This window comes from Malania oleifera, chromosome 9 (genome assembly GCF_029873635.1).
Source record: "Malania oleifera isolate guangnan ecotype guangnan chromosome 9, ASM2987363v1, whole genome shotgun sequence".
In the NCBI taxonomy this organism is placed as follows: Eukaryota; Viridiplantae; Streptophyta; class Magnoliopsida; order Santalales; family Ximeniaceae; genus Malania; species Malania oleifera.
In genome coordinates this window covers 42,436,076-42,453,481 of record NC_080425.1, presented here as the reverse complement: position 1 = coordinate 42,453,481, position 17,406 = coordinate 42,436,076, and the positions used below count along the sequence as shown (strand labels likewise).

The 17,406-nt window shown below is 38.2% G+C and overlaps 1 non-coding gene across 1 annotated transcript; it reads right to left on the bottom strand.

Annotated features, from left to right (window-relative positions):
* Positions 1-3,332: 3,332 nt before the first annotated feature.
* LOC131165196 (small nucleolar RNA R71) lies at positions 3,333-3,439 on the bottom strand. Its single transcript, XR_009139512.1, has one exon. It is a non-coding gene; the product is annotated as a small nucleolar RNA R71 (small nucleolar RNA).
* Positions 3,440-17,406: the final 13,967 nt, after the last annotated feature.

The following is a 17,406-nucleotide window of genomic DNA, read 5'->3' as shown; positions in this document are numbered from 1 at the left end:
ACATTACGAATGATGTTGATTTACATGATGACATGTACGAGTAGGAAACGAGTGAAGGGACGAATAAGTTCCCTGATGATGTCAACAAACCCCCCGTGCCACGAATGATGCCACGTACAATGCGCATCTGATGGACGAACCTCCTATGTACGGTTTAATTGACGCACGTGCTACAGATTTGTCACGTGATAAGGAGCTTCCTATACGGGTAACTCGTTGGGATGAATCATCTGCGCTAAGTAAGGGGATGTTATTCGGGTCGAAGGATCAGTTGATAGTGGCAGTACGAATATACCACGCTCTAACCCACTATGACTTCCACGTTCTGTAGTCTACCATAGTGTTATGGGTTACTAGGTGTAAGGAGCCTGATTGCAGATGAAGAGTGCATGCAATGTATCAGATGAAACATCGATTATTCGAAATCACCCAATATAGTGGTCCACACACGTGTTTGAAGGAACTTCTCTCGTAGGACCATAACCAAACCACGCTGTCCCTCATTGCTAGGGAGATTGTGAATATGATCAGGGGTGATGCATCGACATCAATCGCCACATTGAAAAAGTTCATTAATCATCGTTTTGGCTATTCAATCTCGTATAAGAAGGTTTGATTAGGCAAACAGAAGGCAATTATCCAAGTATTTGGCGATTGGGAGATGTCTTATCAAACATTGCCGAAGTGGATGGAAGCGATGTGCGCGTGCAATCCTGGTACTATAGTCAAGTGGAGGTGGACTCCTATTCCAAGTAGCGAGCACACCGCAACATTTGTATTCCCATTTTGGTCGTTTGCAGCATTTATTCAGGATTTTCGTCACTGCCCTCCCGTTATATGTGTGGAGGGGTGATTACGCGCTTAAATTCCGTAATTAGGTGCTTTAAATCATGCATTGGGAATCCTATTTTGTATTTAAATGCCTAATTACTCTCAATATTTTAACATTATGTTCTATTTATAATATTTGAGTTTTATTAAGTAATTTATGAAATTTTGGTATTTTTTTTCTTGTAGCGCAACTATCGGAAGCCAAAAACCAACAACACTTTTTAATTTGTGCGTAACTCTCTCATCCAACCTCCGATTCAGATGATTCAGGATGCCATAGAAAGATAAGAAAATGTTCTACAATTTTTATGTTTTGCATTTTGCGAAATAATGGATGCATCAAGATCGAAATCAGACGTGAAGTTAGCATACGCCGTTTTATGGATTATTTCGACAATTCTTCGTAATCTTGGCGTAACTTTCTCATCCAAGCTCCGATCGAACTGATTCAAAATTCTGGGAAAAGCTGAAAAAGAGTTCTACATCTTTTGTGTTTTAAGTTTTGAGAGTTACGAGCTGTAAAAGGGTCGAAAGTGGGCTTGAAAGAGGAGGGCAGTTCGTGTACCTTTGAAAAAAAAGATAAAAAGAAAATAAAAAATAAAAAAATGAGATGTGACCCAGCCATGCAGCCGGGTCATCTCATATGGGTGAGGCGCTGGGTACAAAGAAAGGAAAGACAAAAGAAAGGAAAGAAAAGCAAAGAAAGAAAAGTCAAAAGGAAAGGAAGGAATGAAAAAGTAAAAGAAGGGGGTTTCCTTGGGGGAGAGCAGTGCGCAAGAAGAGAAAGGGGGGGGCAGCGTGCGCTGGGCTGGAGAGAAGGCCGCACCATAAAAAAAAAAAAGAAAGGATTGATTTTGGTTGGTTAGACACACAAGGGAGGCCAAAAACACAGAGAGTTTCTTGGAAAAATTATTTTTTTTTTGGAGCTTTCTTGTGGTTTTCTTTTGGGGGTGCTGCGAAGATACACACAAAGCCAGCAAAGGAGAGTTGGAAGCACACAAAAATAATATCTTTTCAGAATCGAAAGGCGGCGAACAACGGTGGTGTTCGGGGTGTTCGTGACGCGCGACGGCAGTGTGGTGAGTGTTGATCTTTCCCGTACGCTCCAAATTGAAGAAAATATGGTGAAATCTGTTATGTTGAATTTAATTTTTGGAATGAACTAAATTTTTAAATTCTAGGAAAACGATGTAGCCAGTTTCGAACTATACTTGCTCTTTGATGCTAATCTGAAGTAATTTTCATTAATGTTTGTTTGTGTTATTCTGTGCCTAATGCTTTTAATTAACTGGCCATTAATTAAATGATTTTAGTCTTATGATTTGCTACCGAAAGGGGGGATTATAGGATAGATCTTGGATAATTCAGCGTAGGTAAATATAGAGATCGAAAGACTTGTATGAACCTACGTAGCATTAAAAATCGAGGGTCTTACTGCGTTCTTGCGTTATTAATTTGCATACTCTTATGTTAAATAATAAACAAGAATAGGTTCTGATTGACTATCGAAAGAGGCTTTTGGAAAAATTGGCGATTTGCTAACAAACAGAGAAAACGAAGTTGAATTAGCTAAATGAGTAAAGCATAGTGAGAAACTAGGTGAAATCGGTTTCTTAGAAGTTTTCACCATCATCAATTTGACATGCGGTATCCAGTTTTAAATTCTCCTGAATAGCTCGTTTAAAGTAGCTTTGTTTAAATTTCGCAGTCTAAAATTATTAATTTTTCTAAATAAAATCAAGGTTAGTAAAATTTCGGTACTTGGTAAAATTAAGACATCAATCCCTGAGGGCGATACTCTACACATCATTATATTATAAAACTACGATACTGTGCACTTGCAAGTTGCACCGGTCAAGTTTTTGGCGCCGTTGCCGGGGATTGAGTTTTTCTTATTTTTGCCAATATCGATACAAAGTAATCTTGATTTTAATTTAGATTTTTATTTTTATATTTTTATTTATTTCTTTTCTATTTATTTTTATTTTTTTCTATATTTCTAGTGTGTTTTTTTTTGTTGGATGCGCAGTGGTAGAACACATGACAATATTCCTTTTGATCCGGAGATTGAAAGAACGCTTAGAGCACTAAGGAAAAAGAGGGTAGTAGCCAAGGAGAACGGACAAGATAACGTGCAGCCAGTGCCCTGAAGGATTATGTGCGACCAGTTGTGAATGACAACTATCGGGTATCAGACGCCAGCCCATTAATGCCAACAATTTTGAGCTCAAACCGGCATTAATCAGCATGGTGCATCAGACCCAATTTAGTGGATCACCGCTTGATGATCCCGATATCCATCTGGCGATGTTTTCGGAGATTTGTGATACTGTGAAGATCAATGGTGTTACTGAAGACACCATTAGACTGAGATTATTCCCTTTCTCTTTGAGGGACAAAGCAAGAGGTTGGAACAGTCGCTACAACCTAGGAGTATCACTAGTTGGCAGGACATGGCTGAAAAATTTCTGGCTAAATTCTTTCCACCTGCAAAAACAGCTCAACTCAGGAGTGAGATTGGTTAATTCAAGCAACATGATTTGGAATCACTTTATGAAGCACGGGAAAGGTATAAAGATTTGATTCGACACTGCCCACAACATGGATTGCCTGATTGGTTGCAAATTCAAATGTTCTATAATGGATTAAATGGGCAAACGCGAACTTTAGTTGATGCTGCATCCGGGGGAATTTTGATGTCAAAGACACCTAAGAGTGCTACTGCTCTTTTGGAAGAAATGGCCTCAAATAACTATCAATGGCCAACTGAAAGAACTATGGCTAAGAAAGTTGCTGGAATTCATGAATTGGAGCCATTTGCTGCACTTTCAGCTCAAGTTGCTTCTCTGTCTCATCAGATTTCATCTTTGACAACCCAAAGGATACCACAAGGTGCAGAATATATGGCAACTACAAGTAGGACAGATCCGAGCAATGAAGAGAGTCATGAACAGGTTCAATACATCAACAATCGGAACTACAACTATAGGGGTAATCCAGTACCACAATATTACCATCCTGGGCTTTGAAATTATGAGAATTGTCTTATGGAAATACAAGGAATGTGCTGCAACCTCCTCCAGGACTTGATAGTCAACAAAGTGAGAAGAAGATGTCACTTGAGGATGCCATGATATCATTTGTTGAGGAGACAAAAGCAAGGTCTAAAAAGACTGATTCACGGCTAGACAACATCGAGACTCATTGCAACAATATGGGAGCCACTATGAAGAATCTTGAAATGCAAATTGGCAACTGGCCACGACTATAAATTCTCAACAGAGAGGAACTTTTCCTAGCAACACCGAAATGAATCCAAAGGAACAATGCAAAGCCATCACACTTAGGAGTGGAAGAGAAATTGAGAAGTCACCAGCAAAGGAAACCATGTCCACACCTACAACTAAAAATAATGGCCAAGGCGAGAATAAAGTGGAAGAAGACGAGATGGTGGATGACACACCAAGAGAGACTGACATGTCACCAACAATTTCATTTCCTGACAATCCTCCTATTCTCTCTACTCCACTTCCTTATCCTCAACGTTTTCAAAAACAAAAACTAGATAAGCAATTTTCTAAGTTTTTGGCTATTTTTAAGAAAATTCACATAAATATTCCTTTTACAGATGCCTTGGAACAAATGCCAAACTATGTCAAATTCTTGAAGGACATCATTTCAAAGAAAAGAAGGTTGGACGAGTTCGAAACAGTGAAGCTTACTGAGGAGTGTAGTGCTATTCTTCGAAAGAAATTGCCTCAAAAATTAAAAGATCCAGGGAGTTTTACTTTGCCTTGCACTATTGGAAATTTATTTTTTGATAAAGTTTTATGTGATCTTGGAGCTAGCATTAATCTTATACCACTTTCTATTTGCAGGAAATTGGGACTTGGAGAGATGAAACAAACAACCATTTCTTTGCAACTAGCAGACCAATCCATCAAGTATCCACATGGAATCATAGAAGACGTATTGGTAAAGGTGGATAAATTTATTTTTCATGCTGATTTTGTGGTGTTAGATATGGAGGAAAACCAAGAAGATCCACTAATTCTTGGCCGACCATTTTTGGCCACTGGAAGGGCGTTAATTGATGTTCAAAAGGGTGAGCTCACATTGAGAGTAAACAAGGAAGAGGTCATATTCAACATCTACCAAGCTATGAGATTCCCAGAAGATCCAAACACTTGCTTTCGGGTAGATATCACGCAGCAATGTATAGAAGAAGCCTTTCAAGAAGTTGTACCAACCAATCATCTAGAACGGTGTATCACTACTTCTTCCCATGTTTATCATTTTAATAATTCTACTATTTGTGAATCTGATTTACCTTGTGCTAGTAAGGAATTTCTACACTGTGTATTTTCTTTGGGAGCTTTGCAACAAGTTACAACAATTAGCAATGAAGTGGGGAGGATAGAACCTATGGTGACAAAGAAGGATTCTGGAATTTCTAAAGAAAAGATGCAGCAAACTACAACTCCAGAGTTGAAGCAATTACCTGAGCATCTTCGCTATGCATTCTTAGGGAACAACGACACCTTTCTAGTTATTGTCACTGCATCGCTCACATCGGAAGAAGAGGAAAAGCTGCTGCATGTGTTGAGGGAGCATAGGACAGCCTTGGGATGGACTATTTCTGACATAAAAGGTATAAGTCCTTCAATTTGCATGCACAAGATTTTAATGGAGGAACTTTACAAACTGTCAATCGAGCACCAAAGACGATTAAATCCAGCAATGAAGGAAGTTGTGAGAGCTGAAATTTTAAAACTCCTCGATGCTGGAATTATTTATGCTATTTCAGATAGCCCATGGGTAAGACCAATGCAGGTTGTGCCAAAGAAAGGTGGAATGACGGTGGTGAAAAATGACAACAATGAGTTTATTCCTATAAGGGCAGTCACGGGGTGGCGTGTATGTATGGATTACCGCAAGTTGAATAAAGCAACAAGGAAGGATCATTTTCCACTTCCCTTCATTGATCAAATGCTAGATCGATTGGCCGGATATTTCTATTATTGCTTCTTAGATGGTTATTCGGGGCATAATCAGATTGCCATAGCCCCCGAGGATCAGGAGAAAACAATATTCACATGCCCTTATGGAACATTTGCTTTTAGGAGGATGCCTTTCGGATTGTGCAATGCCCTAGCAACATTTTAGTGTTGCATGATGGCTATCTTTTCTGATATGGTGGAAGAGATAATGGAAATTTTCATGGATGATTTTTCAGTTTTTGGTACATCTTTTGATCATTGTTTGCATAATTTAACCCTTGTTTTGCAGAGATGTGAAGATAAAAATCTAGTCTTAAACTAGGAGAAGTGTCATTTCATGGTTCAAGAAGGGATCGTGCTTGGCCATAGAGTGTCATCTAAAGGAATTGAAGTTGATCGAGCCAAAATTGCAATCATAGAAAAACTACCACCTCCAAAGAACGTGAAGGGAATCAGGAGTTTTCTAGGACATGCAGGATTTTATAGACGGTTTATAAAGGATTTTTCTAAACTCTCTAAACCTTTATGTAATCTTCTTGAAAAAAATTCTGTATTTGACTTTAATGATGTTTGTTTGCAGGCCTTTAACGCAATCAAGGAGAAACTAATTTCAGCACCAGTTATGACTGCACCTGATTAGAGTCAACCTTTTGAAGTCATGTGTGATGCCAGTGACTTTGCAATTGGAGCAGTGTTAGGACAAAGGCAAGACAAACTGTTTAGGGCCATATATTATGCAAGACGGACATTAAATGATGCTCAATTAAATTATACAACAACTGAGAAAGAGATGCTTGCTATGGTGTTCGCTTGTGATAAATTTCAGTCTTACCTTATTGGTACAAAGGTGATAGTGTTCATTGATCATGCAGCACTTCGCTATTTATTTGACAAAAAGGATGCCAAGCCTTGGTTGATTCGTTGGATCTTGCTTTTGCAAGAATTTGACTTGGAGATTCGCGATAAGAAAGGGAGTGAAAATTTAGTTGCTGATCATCTCTCTCAGTTAAAGCAAGAGGAAGTAAGACCAGGCTCAACGATCCAAGAAGCATTTCCTGATGAGCAGTTATTTGCATGTGAGATCAAGTTTCCTTGGTACGCTGATATTGTAAACTACCTAGCTTGCAAAGTATTGCCACCAAATCTTACGTACCATCAACGCAAGAAGTTTCTACATGATGTGAAATATTATCTTTGGGATGAGCCTTTACTATTCAAAAGATGCCCTGATCAAATCATCCGAAGATGTGTGCCAGAAGAAGAGATGCACGCCATTCTTCATCATTGCCATTCCTCATCATATGGAGGACACTTTGGAGCAACACGTACAGCAGCTAAGGTACTTCAAAGTGGTTTTTTTTTTGCCTTCTATTTTCCGTGATAGTTACACTGTGGCGAAAACTTGTGATCGATGCCAACGTATGGGAAATATTTCAAGACGTCAGGAGCTACCATTGAAAAACATCTTAGAGGTTGAGTTGTTTGACGTTTGGGGAATAGATTTTATGGGTCCGTTCGCTCCTTTTTTTGGCTATGTTTATATCTTGTTAGCAGTTGATTATGTGTCAAAGTGGGTGGAAGCAATTGCTACAACAACAAATGATGCAAACGTAGTGCTCAAATTTCTGCATAAGAATATATTCACAAGATTCGGCACTCCAAGAGCTATTATTAGTGATGAAGGGACTCACTTTTGTAACAAGTTATTTGACAATCTTCTTTCTAAATATGGTGTGAAGCATAAGATAGCACTTGGCTACCATCCTCAAACGAATGGCCAAGCTGAAATTTCAAATTGAGAAATCAAGAACATCCTTGAGAAGACGGTTAACTCTAATAGAAAGGATTGGGCAAAGAAACTTGATGATGCTTTGTGGGCATATCGCACTGCTTTTAAAACACCTATCGGGATGTCCCTTTACCGATTAGTGTTTGGAAAAGCATGTCATCTCCCGGTGGAATTGGAGCATAAAGCCTATTGGGCTGTAAAGAAACTTAATTTTGATTTGAAGGCAGCAGGGGAAAAGCGACTTCTTTAATTGAATGAGATGGATGAGTTTAGGAATGATGCTTATGAAAATGCAAAAATCTACAAAGAACGTACGAAGAAGTGGCATGACAAGCAAATTCTCAAGCGTGTGTTTGCTCCAGGACAGCAAGTTCTACTTTTCAACTCACGATTAAAACTCTTCCCTGGTAAGTTAAGGTCAAGATGGACAGGTCCTTATACAATTGACAAAGTTTTCCCTTTTGGAGCAATAGACTAGAAGGACAAGACAGGGAACATATTCAGAGCGAATGGTCAAAGATTGAAGCACTATTATGGAGAACAAATGGAGAGGAACTGTGCATTTATTCCTTTTGGAGATCCTCATTGATGAAGGCTGAAACGTCTTGCTAGAGACGTTAAAACAAGCGCTTATGGGAGGCAACCCAAGGAGTTTTTCCTTTGTTTATTTCTTTTATCTTTATTACTTTATTAATTTATCTATGCACTTTTGAATAAATTAGATTTTTGATGCAGGTTTATTTGGCACGAGTACAGAGCTGAAAACTTAATTCCTCTACGGATTCACCAATAAGTCAGGGAAGTTTCTTTCTTTTCTTCAATCTTTCTCATTTTTGAATAACATTGAAAAAAAAATGTGTGAATATGGATGATTAGGCCATGCGTGACGCTACTTATGCCCTTCATATACCTGCATATAACCTAGGAGTACACACTGGGTCATTTATGTGTAGTTTCTATTTATATGGCTAAACTAGGAATCGTAACTCATTGAAAGTTGATTGATAGTGCAATTGTGTTAATCTGGCTATATAAACTCTTGTATCTATATGGCATCTCTTGAGGCTAAAAAAATACACGTTCACGTGACTTATAGCACTTAGGGTTCCTTGTGAACACTGAGAGAGCACCCGTGGAGACTTTGACACCTTGTGAGGTACTGTTGAGCCATTTATCGCTCTTTTGAGTTTTGACGTCAACTCAGAGTTCATGAAACTCAACTTTTCCTATTTTTTCTGGATACTCTTTGTACGCTAGTCTTGGTTTTTGAATTGCTAGCCTAGAGGTGACATCTAGTTGGGGGATAAAAACTTAGGTCTTGTAGCCTACTCAAGATGTGAAGGCCGAACCACCCCTAGAAATAGACTTATTTCATGGACTCTTGTTCGAGCTTAATGCACATGGGTGGTATGAAAATAATAAAAGAAGTGTTATGATTGTCCTAATTGACCATGAAAAGAAAGAAATTTAAAAATGAGTAGAAGAAAGAAAAAGAGAAAGAAATACCCTAGAAGAGGTGAAAGATTAATACCTGCTCCACACAACTACAACAAAAGTCAAGGACAAGACGCATGTTATCCACATATGAAGACTCTTCACCTGCCTAATGCCTCAGATGTATTCATGCCTAGTTCGTGAATAAGTTGATCTAGGGTGGTCTCGGTTGGACATGGCGAGTAGGTGAGGAGATGCTAGGGTGAAGGACCCGACACCTCCTAAATAGGCTTGATCCTTTTTAGACTAGTCCACTCTATACATTTAGCCTTTGTTCCTTACAGTATGTGGGATGTTTGATCATGACACTCCTCCTCACATACGATGAGTGAACCCATCCTTTTTGAGTGTTTTTGAAGGTATACCATTTAGGCCGAGTCAAAGCGACAGTTCTTTAGGTGTCCACGAATATCCTGGGTGTAACGAGTCACACACATTACACGTGTTTCAAGATTTCGCCTATTTATACTTGAATTTATATGGCTACATTAACTCTTAATTGTGCTCGCTGGTTAATTTTACGTGAGTTTACTGTTCTTAATGGCTATATAATGATGAGATTTGCATGAATAACTTACTTCGGAGTTGCGTGAATTGGGTATGAATGAGTTTGTGTGTAATTTGGTGATATTCCTGTATGTGAAAGGGTATGGTTGTGTTGTCTATGTATTCATTCATTGAAATTGGTATGACACCACCCTGAATTGCATTCACGTTATTTGCTAGGGACTAGCAAAACTTTAGTTGGGGGCTGTGATTACGCGCTTAAATTGCGTAATTAGGTGCTTTAAATCATGCATTAGGAATCCTATTTTGTATTTAAATGCCTAATTACTCTCAATATTTTAACATTATGTTCTATTTATAATATTTGAGTTTTATTAAGTAATTTATGAAATTTTAGTATTTTTTTTCTTGTAGCGCAACTATCGGAAGCCAAAAACCGACAACACTTTTTAATCTGTGCGTAACTCTCTCATCCAACCTCCGATTTAGATTATTCAGGATGCCATAGAAAGATAAGAAAATGTTCTACAATTTTTTTGTTTTGCATTTTGCTAAATAATGGATGCATCAAGATCGAAATCAGACGTGAAGTTAGCATACGCCGTTTTATGGATTATTTCGACAATTCTTCGTAATCTTGGCGTAACTTTCTCATCCGAGCTCCGATTGAACTGATTCAAAATTATAGGAAAATCTGAAAAAGAGTTCTACATCTTTTTTGTTTTAAGTTTTGAGAGTTATGAGCTGTAAGAGGGTCGAAAGTGGGCTTTAAAGAGGAGGGCAGTTCGTGTACCTTTGAAAAAAAAGAGAAAAAGAAAATAAAAAAATAAAAAAATGAGATGTGACCCAGCCATGCAGCCGGGTCATCTCATATGGGTGAGGTTCTGGGTACAAAGAAAGGAAAGACAAAAGAATGGAAAGACAAAAGAAAGGAAAGAAAAGTCAAAAGGAAAGGAAGGAATGAAAAAGTAAAAGAAGGGGGTTTCCTTGGGGGAGAGCAGTGCGCAAGAAGAGAAAGGGGGGGGGGGGGGCAGCGTGCGCTGGGCTGGAGAGAAGGCCGCACCATAAAAAAAAAAAAAGAAAGGATTGATTTTGGTTGGTTAGACACACAAGGGAGGCCAAAAACACAGAGAGTTTCTTGGAAAAATTATTTTTTTTAAGGAGCTTTCTTGTGGTTTTCTTTTGGGGGTGCTGCGAAGATACACACAAAGCTAGCAAAGGAGAGTTGGAAGCACGCAAAAATAATATCTTTTCAGAATCGAAAGGTGGCGAACAACGGCGGTGTTCGGGGTGTTCGTGACGCGCGACGGCAGTGCGGCGAGTGTTGATCTTTCCCGTACGCTCCAAATTAAAGAAAATATGGTGAAATCTGTTATGTTGAATTTAATTTTTGGAATGAACTAAATTTTTGAATTCTAGGAAAACGATGTAGCCAGTTTCGAACTATACTTGCTCTTTGATGCTAATCTGAAGTAATTTTCATTAATGTTTGTTTGAGTTATTCTGTGCCTAATGCTTTTAATTAACTGGCCATTAATTAAATGATTTTAGTTTTGTGATTTGCTTCTGAAAGGGGGGATTATAGGATAGATCTTGGATAATTCAGCGTAGGTAAATAGAGAGATCGAAAGACTTGTATGAACCTACGTAGCATTAAAAATCGAGGGTCTTACTACGTTCTTGCGTTATTAATTTGCATACTCTAATGTTAAATAATAAACAAGAATAGGTTCTGATTGACTATAGAAAGAGGCTTTTGGAAAAATTGGTGATTTGCTAACAAATAGAGAAAACGAAGTTGAATTAGTTAAATGAGTAAAGCATAGTGAGAAACTAGGTGAAATTGGTTTCCTAGAAGTTTTCACCATCATCAATTTGACACGCGGTATCCAGTTTTAAATTCTCCTGAATAGCTCGTTTAAAGTAGCTTTGTTTAAATTTCACAGTCTAAAATTATTAATTTTTCTAAATAAAATCAAGGTTAGTAAAATTTCGGTACTTGGTAAAATTAAGACATCAATCCCTGAGGATGATACTCTACACATCTTTATATTATAAAACTACAATACTGTGCACTTGCAGTTTGCACCGGTCAACGGGATACGCTTATACGGTAAGTACAAGGGTAAACTTCTAATTGCGATGTGCCCGGATGCAAATAGGCAAATATTTTCCCTTCCATTTGCTATTGTTCAAGAGGAAAGTCTAGACACATGGAATTGATTTCTATGTTGTCTTCATTCCATTACTGATAGGGACGACACTTGCCTTATATCAGATCGACATCTAGGAATTCTCGCTACAGTACAACACAATCCTGATTGGCAACCACCACATGGCCACCACTGATTGCCTTCAACACGTGGTCAGCAACTTTAGCACAAAAGTACACAGTGTCAATCTTAAGTATATGGCTAAGCGAGCGGGAAGGGACCATCGTGTAAGAAAATTTAATATGTGAATGGAGAGGATATTCGATGAGGGTGGGGAACCATCGAAGTCGTTTTTCGATTAGATCCCTCCTTATATGTAGACTCAATGCCATGACGGTGAAAGAAGGTATGGGAACATGACCACTAACCTTGTGGAATGTTTCAACGCCTTCTTGAAAGGCGCTCGTAGCCTCCCAATAACAGCCCTTGTGCAATTGAAACTTTATCGTGTTGCACATTATTTCAATAGACGACGTGAGGCTACTCATAACGCAATATCGGGAGGAATTGCATTCACTCCCCATATATTGCTAGCGATGGAAAGAATGAAGTTGAAGGCAACCGGACATCGAGTCACGACATTCAACCGTTCTAAGGGTAGGTTTAGCATCACAACAGCGCAGTTGGAGCCCCATTAAGGAAACAACATCCAAACTTTGAGAATTAAGGGTAGACGCGAATACTCATATGGGAAGTGGCAAGCATTACACTTTCCTTACTCCCACCTTCTCGCTGCATGTGCAGAAACACGACTGAACGCTATGCAGTACGTTGAGTCATGTTGGAGCACTGCAGAGCACTATGCGACATATGCTGCGGATTTTCATCCGATTATGCACGAGGCGTACTAGTCAGCATCCTCGTTGCCGACTATATAGGAAAATCCTGCATATGCTCGACATAAAGGTCGGCCTAGGAGCTCACGTATACACAATGAGATGAACGCAAAGGAAGGTAGGAAGAGGAGCACGTGCGACATATGTCATCAAGAAGGACTTAACCGGATAAGGTGTCCGAGAAGGACCCAACTCGGGGATGCAGCTGGACTGTCACATTGACTTTGTATGCACTTATAGGACTTTTAGTACACTTTTTCTTTTTTATATATTTATTGTATTGCGATGGTTAATTTTGCAGGATCGATCTAGGGTTGTTTGATTGGAGCGTCTTGACGATGGGCGATGATCACCAAGCCAGCCGAGCGTGGGCCGATGGGCACGCTGACCCCTTGTTCTACTGAGGGGGCACGCAGTTTGCAGAGTGCTGGTTAGAGGCAGACAACCGCATCATCCACTGGATACGCGATGCAGGGTTTTATGGTATTTATTGGATTGCCCATATTCAGCTGGATTGGCATCTCGTGACAGCTTTGGTGGAGTGATGGAGACCCAAGATGCTCACGTTCCACCTACCTTATGGGGATGTGACCGTCACACTCCAAGACATCGCCGTTTTGTTTGGGCTGCCGATTGATGGGTGCCCCGTCACTGGTTATATTGTCGGGCCAGTAGAGGGACCTACAGACCGTCAGGGACGACTCGCCCTGCGTACTCTGTGTAAGTATTTGTTAGGAGTCGTGCCACCTGACAGTTAGTTGGTTGGTGCACATATGCGTATGCAGTTCCTTTAGGGGGATATGTTTTGTTAGCTCCCGGCAGATGCAGATGCACAGACTATAATGTGCCACGCACGAGCCCACTTGTTGCGTTTGATATGTGGGGTGCTATTTTGTGACGTTTCAGGCAACTATACGAATCTGATGTTCCTTTCACTCCTTGCAGAACTAGGAGCGATATGCTCATACAATTGAGGGTCTACTACTTTGGTGTGGTTTTACAAGGAGATATGTCGTGCTGCTCACCACTCGAAGACACAAATTGCTGGCCCACTTCGCCCACTTTAAGTGCAATTCCTATGGAGGCCCTACACGGCTGAAATTCTAGTCGATCTACCTCCCCATTATGTAGTTGGAAGTGACTTCTGGGTAACTCGAGTGCCACTTATATGCTTACATATTATCGAGTGGTATCTCCCTGACCGAGTCATGCAGCAGTTCGACTATCGACAGGGCATTCCCGACCGCTTTCTGACGTCGGGGGTAGATGTAGTTGGGGATGACCTCCATGGCATGGATGGGCGCGGTCGAGGGGTCACGAACTGAGTGACTACACATGCGATATTCATGACTGCGTGGGAGCATCGGCGAGAGTACATCATACCAGGAGTGGCAGAGGACGGTCCGATGCATTTGGATGACCCATACTTCACTTGGTATAGGTCCATCACACGCCGCTTCATCGATAGGACCGCTGCTGTATATTTGAGCCTCGTAAAAAGATTTTAACCCACACTTCCTTTTGTTATGTGTACGTTACAATTTGCATGGGTTAACAAAAAATTTTCGTATCCTGCAGGCTAATATACTACATGAGGCAGATCAGATCTCGCTAGATCCCGCTATCCATCGATTGATAAATGCTGCATTGGACCTTATCCACAAAGACGAACGATGGATCCTAGCTACTCGACTTGATGTACCAGCACGAGGAGATCGACCAGCTCCAGTACGAGGAGGATTACATGCCTCCTTTAGTCATCCAGTGAGTCCCATCTCCTCGTCACCAGTTGTACAGGCCGAGTACGTGTTTGGTTCGTCAGCACCGCATGCGCCTTCCAGTGCGGCTAATATTACGAGACTATCCAGTAGACCGGCCGATGCCCCATCTGACTCTGCTGCCACCCTATTGATGTCATTTTTATTAGACGACATTTTCTGTGGGGAGGAGGTCGATGCACTCGCTATGCCGCCTCATTCTCGTCCAGTGACATCATATCAATTCTCTCCGCACGCTCTTCGCAAGGATGATGATTACGCAGTACCTCTTGGCGGAGATGATCCTCATACAGGACGACGGGATAGGACACCTGATGCAGATGACCAGCAGGGAGAGGGCAGACGCAGACGACAGCCACCATGACCTCGGAGACAACCTCGTTGCAACACTGAGTAGTATATCATTATTTTCATTTCATTTGTATATCATTGATTATTTTTATTTCATTTGTATAACATTGATTATTTATATTTCATTTGTAATTCATTGATTATTTTCATTTCATTTGTATAACATTTGATTATTTTTGTTTCATTTGTACCTTCATATGTCTCGTGCACACTTCATATAATATTATCAAGAATGACATTTAAAATATGTAAACTTTGAAAAAAAAAAAAAAAAAAAAAATTATATGATTTTATCGATCATAAGCACTATATTTTCATTATGGAATTTAAAAAGTTGTTTCTTGTTTATTTCATGTTGAAATTTATAGTATATATATATATTTGCACCATCATATGTTCTATGATGCCTACTTATATTTATCTAAAGTTACCAATCCTTACATTGTGATGCAATTCAAATGTACTTATAGTTTGAAGTTATCTGTATAAATGGACTTTTATGAACTCTTGTTTATAAGATATTTTCGCACTTTCACGGGTAAAATATGCCGGAGTGAGATGTGAAATATACACAAAAAGTGAGGGAGAGAACATGGCTAACCCAAGACCTTAGATCTCTGAATAAAATTTGGTGTCCACAATATATATGTGCATTCTCATAAAAAACAAAATTTTTAAATTTGACTATTGCAATGAATAGCATTTAATCCGTTCATATTGTTTTAAGAAGCATTATAAGTAAAGAAAAAAAAACCTAAAGCATGATAATTGTTAAAGAAGAAGAAACTAAAAAATTTAATGCATATGATTTTTGCTTAGTTCTATATGTTTGGACATGAAACTAGATTAACAATTCATTTAATTAGACAAAAAAATATTTTATATTTTTTAAAAAAATTATAAATTAAAACACATTTTGAGTTATTAACTTCGAATAAAAATACTTTGTTCTTTTAATTGGGTATAATACATTTTTAATTAAAAATATATACTTGGTAAATCTCGTAGGACCAACCTACGAGATTTAATTGACAAGGCTGGCCAGTTTTGTGACACGTGTTTAAATCTCTCAGAACCAACCTGCGAGATTTAATTGACGAGATTGCCTAGTTTCTAGCACGTGTTTAAATCTCACAGAACAAAGCTACAAGATTTGCTTGACCAGGACTTCTACGTTTGTGACGTGTGTTAAATCTTGCAGCACCAAGTTGTGAAATTACGAAAGCATTAAACTAGAAAAAATTTTCCCAAATAGAGTATTTTTTTTATTTTAAATTAATAATAAAACAGGAAAAAACTCTTGTGCCTAGTGAGTGTCGTCACCAAATTTTGTCACCTAATTTTACTTTTTTTTTTCTCTCTCTCTCTCTCTCTCTCTCTCTCTCTCTCTCTCTCTCTCTCTCCCTCTTTTCTCCATCATTATCTTTGATTTTGAGCCCATAAATTCAACCTAGCATCAATATGTGGTACTATTTTTTTTTCTTCTATATCTTAGGTAGATATAGGCCCTACTATTTTTAAAGAAATCATTTTTTCTAGAGTACACTTAATGCAAGACTTTTTTTACTTGTATCTTTATAGCAGAGGGGGCCATGTTTGCTCTATTTTTTTCAGTCTTTTAAAGTCCTATAATTTTTTAGAATAAATTTGAAAAATAAAAGGAAGGCCCTGGAGAGTGACACGTATCAAGTTGACGTCGTACTAATGTCACCTTGCTGTAGTACTTTTAAAAATAAAAAATAAAAAAAAAGAACAAAAATGTCACGTATCGTTTGATCTTGTTCACCATTTCATTAAAAAAAAAAAAAAAACATTTTTCGGGCATATGTGAGGTCTTTGCGAGCCACATAATATTTAACCTTTCTTATTTCTTTTCCCCTCCTTTATCTTTCAATAGGGGTCGTACGAGCCCCACTGATTTTTAATAGTTTTAAATTTATTTTTAAAACTTTTTCCTTTTCCTTTGATCTTACACAAGCCCCACTAAGTTACTCTCTCTATATTGATTCCATTACTTTTTTAAAAAACATTTTCAAAGATATTTACTATTTTTATATACAAAATTTAAAAATTCCAATATCAATGAATTTTACTAAATAATTTTTCACAAAATAAGTCAAACTCAACAAAATTCCATCACTTTCTTTTTTCAATACATTTATATTCTATAATTAATTCAAATTATTAGTTTTCATTTTCTTTATTATTTGTTTATATTTATATCTACTAAAATTATATAATGAATTGTAATTATTCTGTGTGTTTCAATGTAATGTTTAGTTTCATGCTAAAATGATATGTTATGGCAATTTTTTATTTTTCAAGTTTTTTACTGGCCAAGGAAGTTAGGTTAATCTGTTTTTGTTGTGATTTAATTGTCAATTAATCTCACTAAAAAACAAAGAAAAAAAATATACCTAAATATTTTTTGTGTTATATGTGTTTAAAAGGTACTATTTAACGAAATTTTCTATTCTAGATAGTTTTTCCTATACAACTTTACTAATAGTAAAATTGTATTTACATTCAAGATTCATGCTGTAATTATATATAATTGCAATTTTGTATTGTTAACATTGATTTTAATATTTATATTGATTTTTTAAC